The following is a 13,220-nucleotide window of genomic DNA, read 5'->3' as shown; positions in this document are numbered from 1 at the left end:
TTTACTGTGTTTTTTTCCCAGTTCAAGCATCAGCTCAGTGGGTGCTCTGTACCAGGGACTACACGAGGCCTGGAGTTCTCCCAAATACAGATCTCTGTTACCACTTGTGAAAACCACATACAGGCCCACCAGAAGTAAAACGCCCACAGATAAGATGGAATTACTGAAACTGAAAGCCGCCAAGCAGCATATATTAACTAGGAAAAACGATGCTGATAGAAATGGACTCATGGACATAGAAACAAACTGTGTTTAGCAGGCAGGAAAGGGGGGATTAACAGATACACATTAATAAATATAAAATAAATGACAAGGACCTGCTATATAGCACAGGGAACTATATTCAAGTTCTTGTAATGAGTTGTACTAAAAACAATCTAAAACTTATGTATATACATATGCATCTGTTTATAACTGAATCTCTCCTGTACACCTGAAACTAACATTGTAAGTTAACTACACTTCAATAAAAAATAATTAGAAAAATAAAAACAAGTCATTAAAAAAATAAAAGAACACTGTAATCCCCTTAGCTGTAGGTGGTGGAGAATTCTGGTGGCAAACACCAAGTCCACTGGATCACTCCAGCACTGACTGTCACCCTTTCTGACCATCAGAGTGTCACTTGGCTTCACTGAGGTTACTTTTCTCTTCTGTGAAAAGCTACAGTTGCAACTAAGAATGTATAGAATCTCATCATTCACAAGCCCAACAATTTGTGAGGACTTCCCATGGGCCAGGCTCTGGACAGATGAAAATTTAGGGTCTCAGATATATTCAATGGTAGAAGAAGTTTATGCCATAAAGACATTAATTATTCCTGTTTTTATAGACAGGTTCAATGTAATTCTTATTAGAATTCCTACCAGATTTTTCATGGAATGTAACGAGTTAATTTATGGTCAGGAACAGCCAAGAAACTTCTTTAGAAACACCACTGGAGAAGGGTGGATAGGTCATTGATTTCCACTGTTCTTTCTGAAGTGATAAAAAACGTTCTGGAATAATAATGGTTGCAGCACTGTGAATATGCTAAAAGCTGCTGAATTGTACCATTTAAATGGATGGACTTCATGGTGTGTGAACAAAATCACAATAAAGCTGTTATATGAAAAAAAATATTTCTTGACAATTATTTTCCCCTCTATACAACTAGTCTGCTGCACAATTTAAGAAAAACAAAAAGCCAAAACAAACCAAACTGTGCCAGGAGCTCTTTAGGACTGCAATGTCCCTGGGACTCCAACGCCTCTGGTGGTGCTGTTCCTGTTAACACACACTAGCTGGGATGGACTAGTTAGGGACTGTAACTATCTTTCTAAAATCTACGGTCACACGTTTCACCCTTGGAGAGGGAAGCCTGGAGGATGTCACAGCCTCATGCCTTCAGCTCATTTTTAGCTGAGCCAAGCCCTGCTTTCACCACTATAATCCCTCGCACTATAAAAACACGTGACATCATCAAGCACTGCCATCATAACACCTGAAATTGTTCAAGGAAATTACCTGGGGCAGAAACACTGAGGGAGGAGACGGAAGCTCCCTTAGCACTGACGCTCCCTTTTGCCAACTCCACCAGGAGAGGCTGGTATTTACAACCTGAGGCTCTCAGCCCAGGGAGCAGCGCCCACGCCACTGACCTGGTCCGCAGGGAGCGGGAAAGGGAGAGGAGGGCAGCCCCGGGGTCGTGGGGCAGGGAGAGCTGGGTGGGGGACGCGTGCGGCAGCCCGGCTCGGAGGCCAGCCCCAGCCGCCCGCCCCCGCCCCCGTCCGGGTCCGCAGACCCCGCCCGCGCGGGACACAGCCCGCACAGGTGTGGGGACGGGTCGGCGGCCGAGGAGAGGAAGCCCGGGAGGAGAGTTCTCGCAGGCGGAAGAGGGGAAGGGGACGCCAGCCGCGGACTGAGGGGAGCCCGGCTGGGGCGAGAGGCGGCAGGTGCACACCTGGCCCTGGACAGGTGTGACCGAGGCGCTGGGGCAGAGGGGCCTGGCCCGAGCAATTCAGCTGAACACACGTTGATTCGCGCCCTCGCGGGCTCTGACACGCGGACCACCCTCCCCCAGCAGACTGAACATTTCCCGGGAGCCCCTACCTTGCACTTCCACAGCCGGAGGTCCCGGCCCCGGGCAGAAGCCAAAGGCCTAACGGGCCACAGAACTGAGAAGACTTTGGGGCCGATCCCCGGCTCTGAGCTGGAGCTTCCAACCCGCGGTCCAGCTGGCACCGACTACGCATGCGCAGTCGTGCCAGCGACCCTCTGGTTTCTGCGAGAGAAGCTGGGGAAGTGAGGGAGGGAGAAAATGGGAGGATGAAGGGAGGAGGGGAAAAGTGGAGGGAGATAGATGGACAGGAGGTGCAGAGAGAACGGAGGGATCTGGAGAGGGGAGGGGAGTAGCACAGATGGAGAGAATAATCTTTACCTCCGGCGGCACCCCGAAACAGGCAGCAGTCCTGCCTCTGCACCCTTCTCTAACACTTCAAGGCCCGCAGCTCAAATTTTATCTCCCTGGTCCAGCCCTTCAGTCGAGGCCTCTGCAGAACCCCTATGGGATCACGTCCGTTGCCCCCACGCGGAGAAGTGTTTCCTGTTGCTCTGGGAACCAAGCACCCGAGGGTGTTGTCGCTCAGAACTACCTTGGGAAGAGTACATATTCCCCTTTTACACGCTGGGAAACAGGCAGGCAAGATCTCTGCCTTAGCTCCACTATCCCAGGTTTTGAGCTGGTGGGGAGCGGGAGGTATAAAATCAGAGCCCCAGAGGGAGCATACTGCCTGAGTGTTGGTGCATAGTCCCCATCCTGCCTGATTAAACCACACCCCACCCTAGGGGAACCATCAAGGGCTCACAGTAGGTCCCTGGGTGTGGGAGAGCTGTCCTCATTTCCAGTGCCCAGCTTGCTGGGTAGATAGGAGTGTTACTGAGTCCAAATTCATTCTCCTCAGTGCAGGACAGGCCAGTAAGTTGGGAGACCAGGTGTTGGGGCATGGAATACCAAGTTTCTTTAGACCTTGATGGCAAAGTAATGTCCTGGAAAAACATCTCCCCAAGTCAGAATTCAGGCTCCTTTCCTACGTGCTTGGTTGTAGCAAATTCTTGGTGTAGGAATTCTTTTTTGTTAAAATCCTTTGTTCTTGCAGCTATCTGCCTGAGTCAAATCTCTGTAAACCTCCAGCAAAACAAACGTTATTTTCTATTCTGCAACTTGTTATCTTTTTATGAATGAAAAAGTGTTAAATATCCTTAAAGGTCAGAGCCTTCAGAATAGGCTCTCCTGTATATTTCAGGTTCTAGGCAACATTGTTTCACAAGCAAGATGAAGCCTAGGAGACAGAGTACAGGGTTAAAGTCAAAGGAAAAGTTCTATTATGGAGTCAGATTTGTTCTTTTCTATTACCCGGGCAGAAGGCACTTGAGGATTTAAACCCCTATAAGTTAAAAATAAGTAAACGTTTAAAGGAATTTGCATACATAGGTGGGAATATGCAAAGCATATCTGGAAAAGCACAAAAAGGATAGTAAACAGTGGCATCTCCAGGGAGGGCTGAAAGAACAGAGGATGAGGGAAAACTTCTTTCACTTGTTTGACTTTAAATCTGTGCCCTTTTTCCTAGGTTTAGTCTTGTTCGTTCTGCACCTTTTGTAAAACAATGTTGCCTAAAGCCTGAAATATACAGGAGACCCTATCCTCAAGGCTCTGACTTTAAAGGAAATTAACACTTTTCCATTCGTATAAAGATAACAAGTTACAAAATAGAAATAACATTTGTTTGTTGGAGGTTTACACGGATCTGACCCAGGTGAAGAGCTGCAAGAACAAAAGATTCTAACAACAAAGAATTCATAAACGAAGTTTGCAACAACCAAGCATTCCTGCTTCCCCTTTTTAATATAAAAAGATCCTGAATTCTGACTTTGGGAGATGGTTTTCCAGGACATTTGACTTCCATCTTCTCACCTGGCTTTCCAAATTATAGTTGCTATTTCTTGCCGCAAAACCTGCTCTCCCGATTTACTGGCCTGTAATGCACAAGCAGAACAAGTATGAACTTGGAAAGACAAACATACATTGAAAGTACCCATTTGGTATTTTAAATGACCTGCTTCCACTCGTCTTCCTGACGTTTTCTTCTCTTGACAACTCCTGCTATGTGTATGAAAACCCTGCCATGTGGACACATTTACATCTCTAGCCACTACCCTTCCAGGTAAGAACTGATGCCAAGAAGTCAATGGAAGTTGCTAGAATGTATTACCTGGCCAGAAAAGAGCAGAAGTGGGTTCTGGCTGATGTTCAGGAGCAGGCTGGGACACCTGACAAGATGTCATATGTACGGATAGACAGCTGAGCACCAAAGGAGAAGCTTCTAAGCCTCCATAAGGGACTTGTTGGATAGGAAGGAAAAGTCCCAGCCTATAGCTCTGATCCCACCACAAGCTTCCTGGGCGAGGCTGCACAAGTCACTTAAATTCTCTAGGCCCGTGCTGCCCACCATGGGAGCCACCAGCCACATTCAGGATTATGAAGTTATTCTGTAGCCAGACAGAATTATAAATACACATTTTATTTCAAAAGTTCAGCAAGTATAATATTTAAAAACATTATTGGTTATCTTGCCCTAACGAGTTATTTTTGTATGTCTAGCTTTCTGTGGTTTGCAAAGCCTGTGACTAATGTTTCCCTTACAGTGAGGTATTTTGAAATTATAAGTTACTGGACACAGTACCCTCATATCACACTTGAAAAAAATTGATCCACATAAGCAAGGTGATCTGACTTAGTAGTTATGAGCAGGGGCTCTGGGGTCAGCCTGCCTGAGTATAAATTCTAAATCTGCCTCCAGGGGGTTCTGTGTGAATCTTGGAAAAATTATTGTTGTTGTTGTTGTTGTTGTTATTTGTGCCTCTTTTTCCTTCCCTTTTAAATAGCGAGAAATATGTAGACTCTATCTCGTACCGCGTTGCCAGGATTAAATGGGTAAACGTCTGTGCTGCCCACTTCCCTGGGTTTCAGCATTCTCCAGGCAATCAGTGCCAAACTCAGAGGCATTCTCCCCTGTCTTCGTCAGTCTGGGATGCTGTAACAAATTACCGTGGGTCGGGTGGCTTAAACAACCAGCATGTTCCTTAAGTTTTGGAGGCTGAGGTCAATGTATCTGGGAGAGAATAGCCTTCATGGCTCGAAGATGGCTGTCTTCCCTCTATCTTCATGGGCCAGAGAGCAGAGAGAAGCAAGCAATCTGGGACCCTTTATAACGGCACTAATCCCATTCATGAGGGCTCTACTCTCATGACTTCACTTTATCCTAGTAATCACCTCCCAAAGGCCCCGCCTCCCATACCATCACCCTGGGAGATGGGATTTTGACATATGGATTTTGAGGGGATGCATTCAGCCCACACATCGGCTAACTCTCCCCAACATGCAGTCATCAAACCTGTAGCTAATATCAAAGTAATGTTTATATCCCTCTGCACATTTCCATTCCTGCATCCACTAACACTGAAGCCCTGTTATTTTATTCCTTATTTTTCTGGTAGAGATTTAATTGATTCCTCTAATCCAATGCTCTCCTCACTCCAAACAGTCGTCTTAACAGCCCTGCCAGGTAGGTCTTCCTTAAGACACCTTCCCACTGCACCTGGTTGTTTTTCAGTATAAATGTCAGAATCCTCTCCACACCCCAGCCTAGACCTTTAATCCCTTACACTACCGCCCACTATGTTATTTTTCTATTACCACTGTAACAAATTTCCATAAGCTTAACAACTTAAACCAGCAAAGATTTATCACCTTATGGCTGTGGAGGTCAGAGATCCAACACAGTTCTCATTGAGCTAAATTCAACTTAACAGCAGGGTTCCTTCCTTCTAGAGGATCTAGAAGAGAATGTTTCCTTGTTTTTGGTTTTTTTCCTAGCTTCCAGAGGTTACCCAACTTTCTTAGCTTGTGCCCCACAACTTCCTCCATTTTCATGGCCAGCAGCCTTTCTGAACACTGCTCCATGGCTACACCTCCCTCTGAGTTTAAATTCAGCTGGGCTATGTCCTCCATTTTAAGGACCCCTGTGATTACATTGGGCCCACCTGGACAATCCAGGCTACTCACCCTATTGTCTCATCTCAGGATCCCCTTCTCCCCTCCCATTCAGGCATTATGTATGTGGCTGTGACATTCACCTTGTGTGACATTTCCTCTCATGAGCAATTTAAGGTTCAAGGCACTTATGAATGACTTTTTGTTTTTCTTTCTTAGTCTTTCTACATTCAGTATGTGTGGTGAGATTATATGAATCCTTTTAATTTGTGGCCCTCCACTAATCTTTAATAATGTATCACGGGTTTAAAAGGCTAATAGACAATTTAGAAGACAGAAATCCTCTAAGATTTTTCTCCTAATATAATCTGTCATCCCTTTTACCATGTACAGAAACATGTCACAGTTGGCTAACCTGTGGCGGGGGAGGGACATGATTCTGCCAACACACTCCCCTCATTCTCACCAATTTGATGATCGGCTAACCAAGGATCTATGCTCCCCACTTGCTCACTCCCTCCTCCTTTCCACTGACTATTCTGTTCCCACTGCTACCTTCATTCACCACATCAGGATTTCATGACCACATTCTTCTCTAAATAAAGTGGATTTCTTGCATCTAATGTCTGATAACTGTTCTTATTGTATATGCACACACTGACCTACACATAACTCCACCGATCTCTTTATTTTCCTAGAATCGTCCAGAGGAATCAGTTCCATGATGATGATGATGATGATACTGACAGTGATGACAAGGGCCTCTCAAGGATTCTGATAAAGAGGGACTCAATAAAGAGAGGGAATCATTAAAAAAATTGCCCCAGAAACAGGCTTAAAAGTAAATAACTGCTAAAGTGTTTAATGAAATTGACTAATATTTAACTATTTTTAAAACTTTGTAACACTGAATTTAAAATTTTAATGGGAATTTTCATTCACCCCTAACCAAGATTCAACTCCAGGACCAAAATCTAAGGAATTCTATCTTCTAACAAATTGTCCACTAGCCTTTTAAACACGTGATCCTTTAAAAAGGGTAATTGCTGGGCTGAAAATAAGCAGGATTCATATAATCTCACCAGACACAGTGAATGTGGAAAGACCAAGGAAGAAAAACAAAAAGCCATTCATAATGTCTTGAAACTTACGTTGCACAGAGGAGAAAATTTTAGCCAAGTTGAGTGTCACATCAACATGACGCCTGAGTGGGATGGGGAAGCTGATCTGCCTCATCAGACATTTATGCTGATTTGTTAGATGCCAACACAGTTTCCTCATTGGATTTGCTTCTAATAATTATGGAAGAGTTTAGGCTCTACCAAAAGCAGACTAAACATTTTCCCCTGCCGCCAAATCTCTGGACTGAATGTCCCCACAAGAAGGACATGATTATATTTCATAGGGAAGTCTTCTTGAGAAGCAACAGGCTTTTCAAGGGCAGAACTGCATGTCCCCCCATGGAGGGCTGGAGGAGGGCTAGATGGGACACTAGAAAAACAGCAGGAGTGAGTTCAGATACTGCTGCTCAGGTCGCCAAAGTCAGCAGTGCTATCTCTAAGGATATGTCATTCTCCCAAAATTTCCATGAGTGAAGGAGCCTGTGAACACTAAGGAGGTTTTTAAGACACAGCAGCACATAATTTACATCACAACTCAATTACAGTATGTTTTGATATTTGGAAAATAATTAGCCATTGCTCTTTGAAACTGCAACAGTAACAATAGAAATAAAAAAGACTGAGACGTCTTGGAGACAATAATCAATAAACAATTCTAAATCTGCAGGATTTCTTGACAATATGCAAGCAATGAGCTAGATGTGTGCTGCAGATACCTCTTACTGCAGGGCTCACTGCTGCAAAGCATAGAACTAGTTTTCTCAGCAGATATAGGGAACCAAGTCAAGATTCCTAATTTTGAGAGATTTACCATATAGCTGGAAAGATCAGACAAGTACATACAGCCAAATATGAATAAATGTAATCAAATAATATGAAATATGAATGGAGCCAGAAGAAAGACAAATTCCTTTCACCTGGGAACTAGAGAGACTTCTGAAAATGCGGCTTTGGAGATGGCCAAAGACATGGGTGGAATTTTGGTAGAACAGGATGTAAGGAATTTAGAAACTGATTGTAAAATTCATATAAAAATGCAAACGATCCCAAATATCCAAAACAACTTTGAACAAGAAAAACAAAGTTGGAAGACTTACACTATCTAATTTTCAGACTTGTTTTATAAAGCTACAGTAATCAGAATGTATGCTGTTGGTGTAAAAGAGGAAAATAGAATAATGGAACAGAATAGAAAGTTCAGAACTAAACAAACACTTATATAGACAATTGATTCTCAAAAAGGATGCAGTGGAGAAAAGGATCTTTTCAACAAGTAGTGCTGGAATTGTTAGACAGTGATACGCAAAAAAAAATGAACTTTGATCCACATCTCACAAAATATACAAAAATTAACTCAAAGTGGATCATAGATTTTAATAAGAAATCTAAAATTATAAAACAGCTAGTAGAAAAAGCATAGGCTTAAGCTTTATGGCCTTGGGTTTGGCAAATATTTCTTTGCTATGACACCAAAAGTATCATCTATTTTAAAAAGTAACTGATAGAGTGAACTTTACAGAAATGAAGACTCTTCAAAGCTCTTCTAAACACTGCTAAGCAAATGAAAAGACAAGCTATAGACAGAAGCTATTTGCAGATCATATGTCTGGTAAAGGTCTCTCTTTGTGTCTGATCCAGAATAAAAACATTTCAAAACACAATAATAATGCAAACACCTGAATGAATGAATGAGGCCAGAAAACACACTTCAATAAAGATATCTAGATGGATAATAAGCATATGAAAAGATGCTGATTAAAGATGCCATTAGTCATTATAGAAATGCTTTTAAAAATCACAGTGAGATACTAGTTCACATATATACTAGAATGTATACGATTAGAAAGATCGACCTTACAAAGTGCTGGCAAGGAAGTAGAGCAACCAGAACTGATACATACCACGAGGAATTTACAATAGCACAACCATTTTGGAAAACTGTTTAACAGTTTCCTTAAAAAAGGTAAACACCTATCTACCATATAACCCAGATATTTCTCATCTGATGCTTTAGAAAATAAAAGTGTATGTCCATAAAAAGACTTGTAACCAAATATTCACTGCAATATTATTTATAATAGCTCAAGTTGGAAATAACCCACGCATCCATCAAGAAGTAAATGGAGAAACAAAGGATGGTCTAACCAAACACTGTTCGCAATAAACTATTCAGGAAAAACTCAGCATTAAGCAATACTCTGCTATGAGAAAAATAAGCTATTAATACAGCAACACAGATGACTCTCAAAATAATTACACTGAATGAAAGAAGTTAGACAACATAGAGTAGATACTGCATGAATCCATTCATACAACGATCTTGAAAATGCAAACCAGTATGTTGTGATAGAAAGCAGATCAATGGTTTCCAGGGGAATAGACGGGGAGGGAGGGAGGGACAACAAAATGCAGGAGAAGAGTTTTGTGGGTGATGGGTATGTTCACTGTCTTGAATGTGGTCATGGTTCCTTGGGGATATACTTATGTCAAAACACATTAAGTTGTACACTTTAAATCTGTGAAAATTATTTTGCCAAGTATACCTCAAAGCTGTGTTAAGAAAAAAGGCACTTTTGTCGACGCAACTCAGGGCCTTATTGGAGTGAGATGATCAGTCTCTCACCCTGTCTGCCTAACGGGAAGGTAGAAAACCTCTTACGGAAGATAAGATATGGATTTTTCATTTGCAGTGTCTGCCATGTAATAAAGAATTTCTAGACATGCAACATGTCAAGACTATATGATGGATAAAATGAGAATAAGAAATATTAGACAAAGGATGCAAACCCCCAGGTGATGTAGGCATCAGAGTTACCAATAAAGGCTATAAAACACTTTTAATATAATCAAGAAAATAAGGAAATGATGGGAGAACAGATAACAGGGTCAAGACTTTCACCAGAGAAATATATTGGAATGTATTTTTAAGAAAAATCAAACAGATACTCTAGAACTGAAGCTTTCAGCTCTGGAAACAGGTAAACAGAACTAATTAGTATCCCTTTTAAGTAAAACTTTCAGTAATGCCGGATAAAATACAACAACAAAAGTAACACAGAGATAACTATGGAGAGAGAAGTTCCCAGGTGACAATAAAAAGAGGACACTTAACGCAAAAATGGTAATCTTGTGAGCTGATGCCACAGCACCCTGGAGGGAAGGGGTTTTCATCTGCACATAAATAGGGATACAATGTCCATTAAGAAAAAGGGTCCATACCAGATGTAGAAGTCTTCCTTTATAGAAACCTCTGCATAAGACGTATTGGACGACTTGACTCTTCACTGAAAGGAAGACTCAAAGTTCTCCACCTGTGCACGCAGGAAAGGGGTGAAACAGCCGGTTCTCTAGGGAAAAACAAAATCTCCCTTAAAAAAATATAATCTCCACGCCCCTGCTTTATATGAATGTGGAATCCATATTGATACTCCACTTAAGATTCCGGAATTCCCAAACTGAAAAATATAATTCAACGTTGATCATATCACCTGGAGCCTTAGGATAAGCAACACAAAATTGTTCTCTAGGGAAACTTTATAAACCAGGATGTAAGGGACAATCATAGGAAAAAAATTGTACTCACTATAGAGAAACTCCCACAACTCTACACACACACAGACACACAACTATAAACAGAAGAAAATAAATGCCACAGGGAAGAAAGAGCTCACCGTAAAACACAGGATGATTAATATTCCAGAGCCTAAAATTATGAAACAATCTAAGAGAGAGCATAAAATAAGTATGCCTGAATCATTAAAAGATAAAATGAATCTTATGTAACATAATGAACAATCAGGACATCATGTAAAAGAAAGCAGATCAATTTTTTTATAGAGCTAAACAGAACTTATGGAAACAAAATACAGATATCATTTGGTATATAAAATTCAATGTATGGGTTAAGTAACATTTTAATCTTCAATATCTAGGGTGTTCATTAAAATTCAACAGTAATCTCTAAAGTAATTGTTTAAAAAGAGAATAAAAATAAAGAAGTCAAAATGAAGAATGCATAATAGGCCGGTCACTATTCTAAGTTCTCCATCCATTTTATCACTTAATGCTCACAGTCTTTGAGGTGGATAGTACCACTTTTTGTATATGAAGAAAGTGAGTCTCAAAGGGATTACATATCCCGGTTACATGGTTAGCAAGGGAGGGAACCAAGCCCAGATAGGCTGCCTCTACACGCCATGCTCTTAAGCATGACTGCAAGGTGTATAACAGGCAGAAGAAAAGCAGAGCAAAGCAAATAGAAATCACAAAACAAGAGGCCAGAAATACAACATCATCACTAATCACAATGTATTTAGATGAAATAATGAGTTAAAAGATTTACAGATTTCATTTGTTTACCTGAGACAAAGCAGAATTAAAACTTAAAACTGGTTGAAAGCTTAGAAGAATACCAGAAAGAAGTCAAAAGTTAGAGCCAGAAAAAGAGACACCTGAGAAATATTAATCAATGGAAAGGGAATCACTCAAGACTCCCACAGGTTCATAGGTACCTGAAACCCCCCTTGGCCTGACACTTACCAGCTCTGTGCCTGAGCAAAACACTCAATCCCCCGGAATCTTCGTTCACTCACCTGTGAATGTAAGGAACGATCCCTCCTTCCATCCGGCCAATTTGTATTGACTGCTGTGCCACGGGTACTGGTCAAGCCACCTGAGGTCCGTCAGTGAACAAATAAGGATCCTTGTCCCTGTAGGACTGAGGAAAAGCAGAACATAAACTACAGTCGTGAGAGTCATGTGAAATATATGGTATTCTAGAAGGTGATAGAAATAATATGATCAGGGAGAGGGGGTTTCTGGGGCAGAGACAAGGGGAAGGCAGTTTCCAGTTTAAAATGAGATGGCCAGAGCAGGCCTCACTGAGGACCTTGAGAAGGGGGTGCTAGTTGCTGAGCTTCCTCTAACACAGCACCGCACACTGGGTGACGGGAACTACAGAGGCTCACTGTCTCACAGCCCTGGGGGTGGGGAGTCTGCAGGCAGGGTGTCAGCAGGGCTGGTTCCTCCTGAGGGCTGGGGGGGAGAGGCTGGTCCAGGCCTCTTTCCTTGGCTTGGAGACGACAGTCTTCTCTCCATATTTCATCACGTCATCTCCCATGTACACGTATCTCTGTGTCCACATTGCCCCTTTTTATCAGGACACAAGTCATACTGGATTAAGGCCCACCCTAATGACCTCTTCTTAACCAATGACCTCTGCAACAACCCTATTACCAAATGGGGTCATGTTCTGTAGTCCTGGCGGTTAGGACTTCAGCATATGAGTTTGACAGAGACCGGCCAGGGCAACAGGCCTGTGGGTGCAAGTCTGATGTCCCCAAGGGCCAGCAGGGAGGCCAGTGTTGCTGGAGCAGAGTGAGCCAGGGAGAAAACCGGAGATGAGCTCAGCTTGGGGAGGGGGAGGAAACCTGTAAGGTCACCATAAGGACTCTCGCTTCTTCACTGTGTGAAATGAGAAGCCATTGCAGGATTTTGAGCAGAGAAGATCACACCCAGGGTCTCACTCATGCCTGACTTAGGCGATGAGGATGAAAATATTTAGGCTTTTGAGCTGATAATACATAGACTACATGTTGGACTTTGAGTTGATGGTGTAGTAAATGAGACTCTGGAGGGTGTTGGGATGAGGTGGATGCATTTTGCATGTGGGATGAACAAGAACCAGTGGAGCCAAAGGGAAGAACTTTGCAGAATAATGGCCCCCAATATGTCCACGGTCTGATCCCTAGAACCTGGGAATATGTCACTGTGCATGGCAAAAGGGACTCTGCAGGTGTGACTGTCAAGGACCTTGGGATGGCAGATCACTGTGGGAAAGCAAACGTCATCACGGAGGTCCTTAGAGGAGAGAGGCAGATTGGTCAGAGACAGAGATGTGAAGTGGCAGCAGAAGTCACAGTGACACAGGGCCCTGGGCCAAGGAGTATGAGCACCTATGCAAGCTGGGAAAGGTAGGAAGATGAATCCCTCCCAAGAGCCTCGGTGTGGAACGTAGCCTTGGCCACACGTTGGTTTTAGTCCACTGACATTGACTTTGCACTTCT

General features: G+C 42.7%; 1 protein-coding gene and 1 long non-coding RNA gene across 2 annotated transcripts in view; both read right to left on the bottom strand.

The window, feature by feature from the left end:
• LOC140686885 (trafficking protein particle complex subunit 9-like) overlaps positions 1–2,275 on the bottom strand; it is a 205,496-nt gene extending 203,221 nt beyond the window's left edge. Inside the window, exon 1 of the transcript XR_012060882.1 lies at positions 2,092–2,275. The gene's annotated coding sequence lies outside the window, so the exon portion shown is untranslated. The remainder of the gene's footprint in view (positions 1–2,091) is intronic.
• Positions 2,276–6,703: 4,428 nt separating this feature from the next.
• Positions 6,704–10,474, bottom strand: LOC140686900 (uncharacterized). The gene is made up of 2 exons (XR_012060904.1): positions 10,375–10,474; positions 6,704–6,808 (listed from the first exon to the last, which is right to left on the bottom strand). It is a non-coding gene; the product is annotated as an uncharacterized lncRNA (long non-coding RNA).
• Between the last annotated feature and the right edge of the window lie 2,746 nt (positions 10,475–13,220).

The sequence above is a fragment of the Vicugna pacos genome, chromosome 18, assembly GCF_048564905.1.
Source record: "Vicugna pacos chromosome 18, VicPac4, whole genome shotgun sequence".
Classification (NCBI taxonomy): domain Eukaryota; kingdom Metazoa; phylum Chordata; class Mammalia; order Artiodactyla; family Camelidae; genus Vicugna; species Vicugna pacos.
This window is presented reverse-complemented; position numbering and strand designations above follow the sequence as displayed.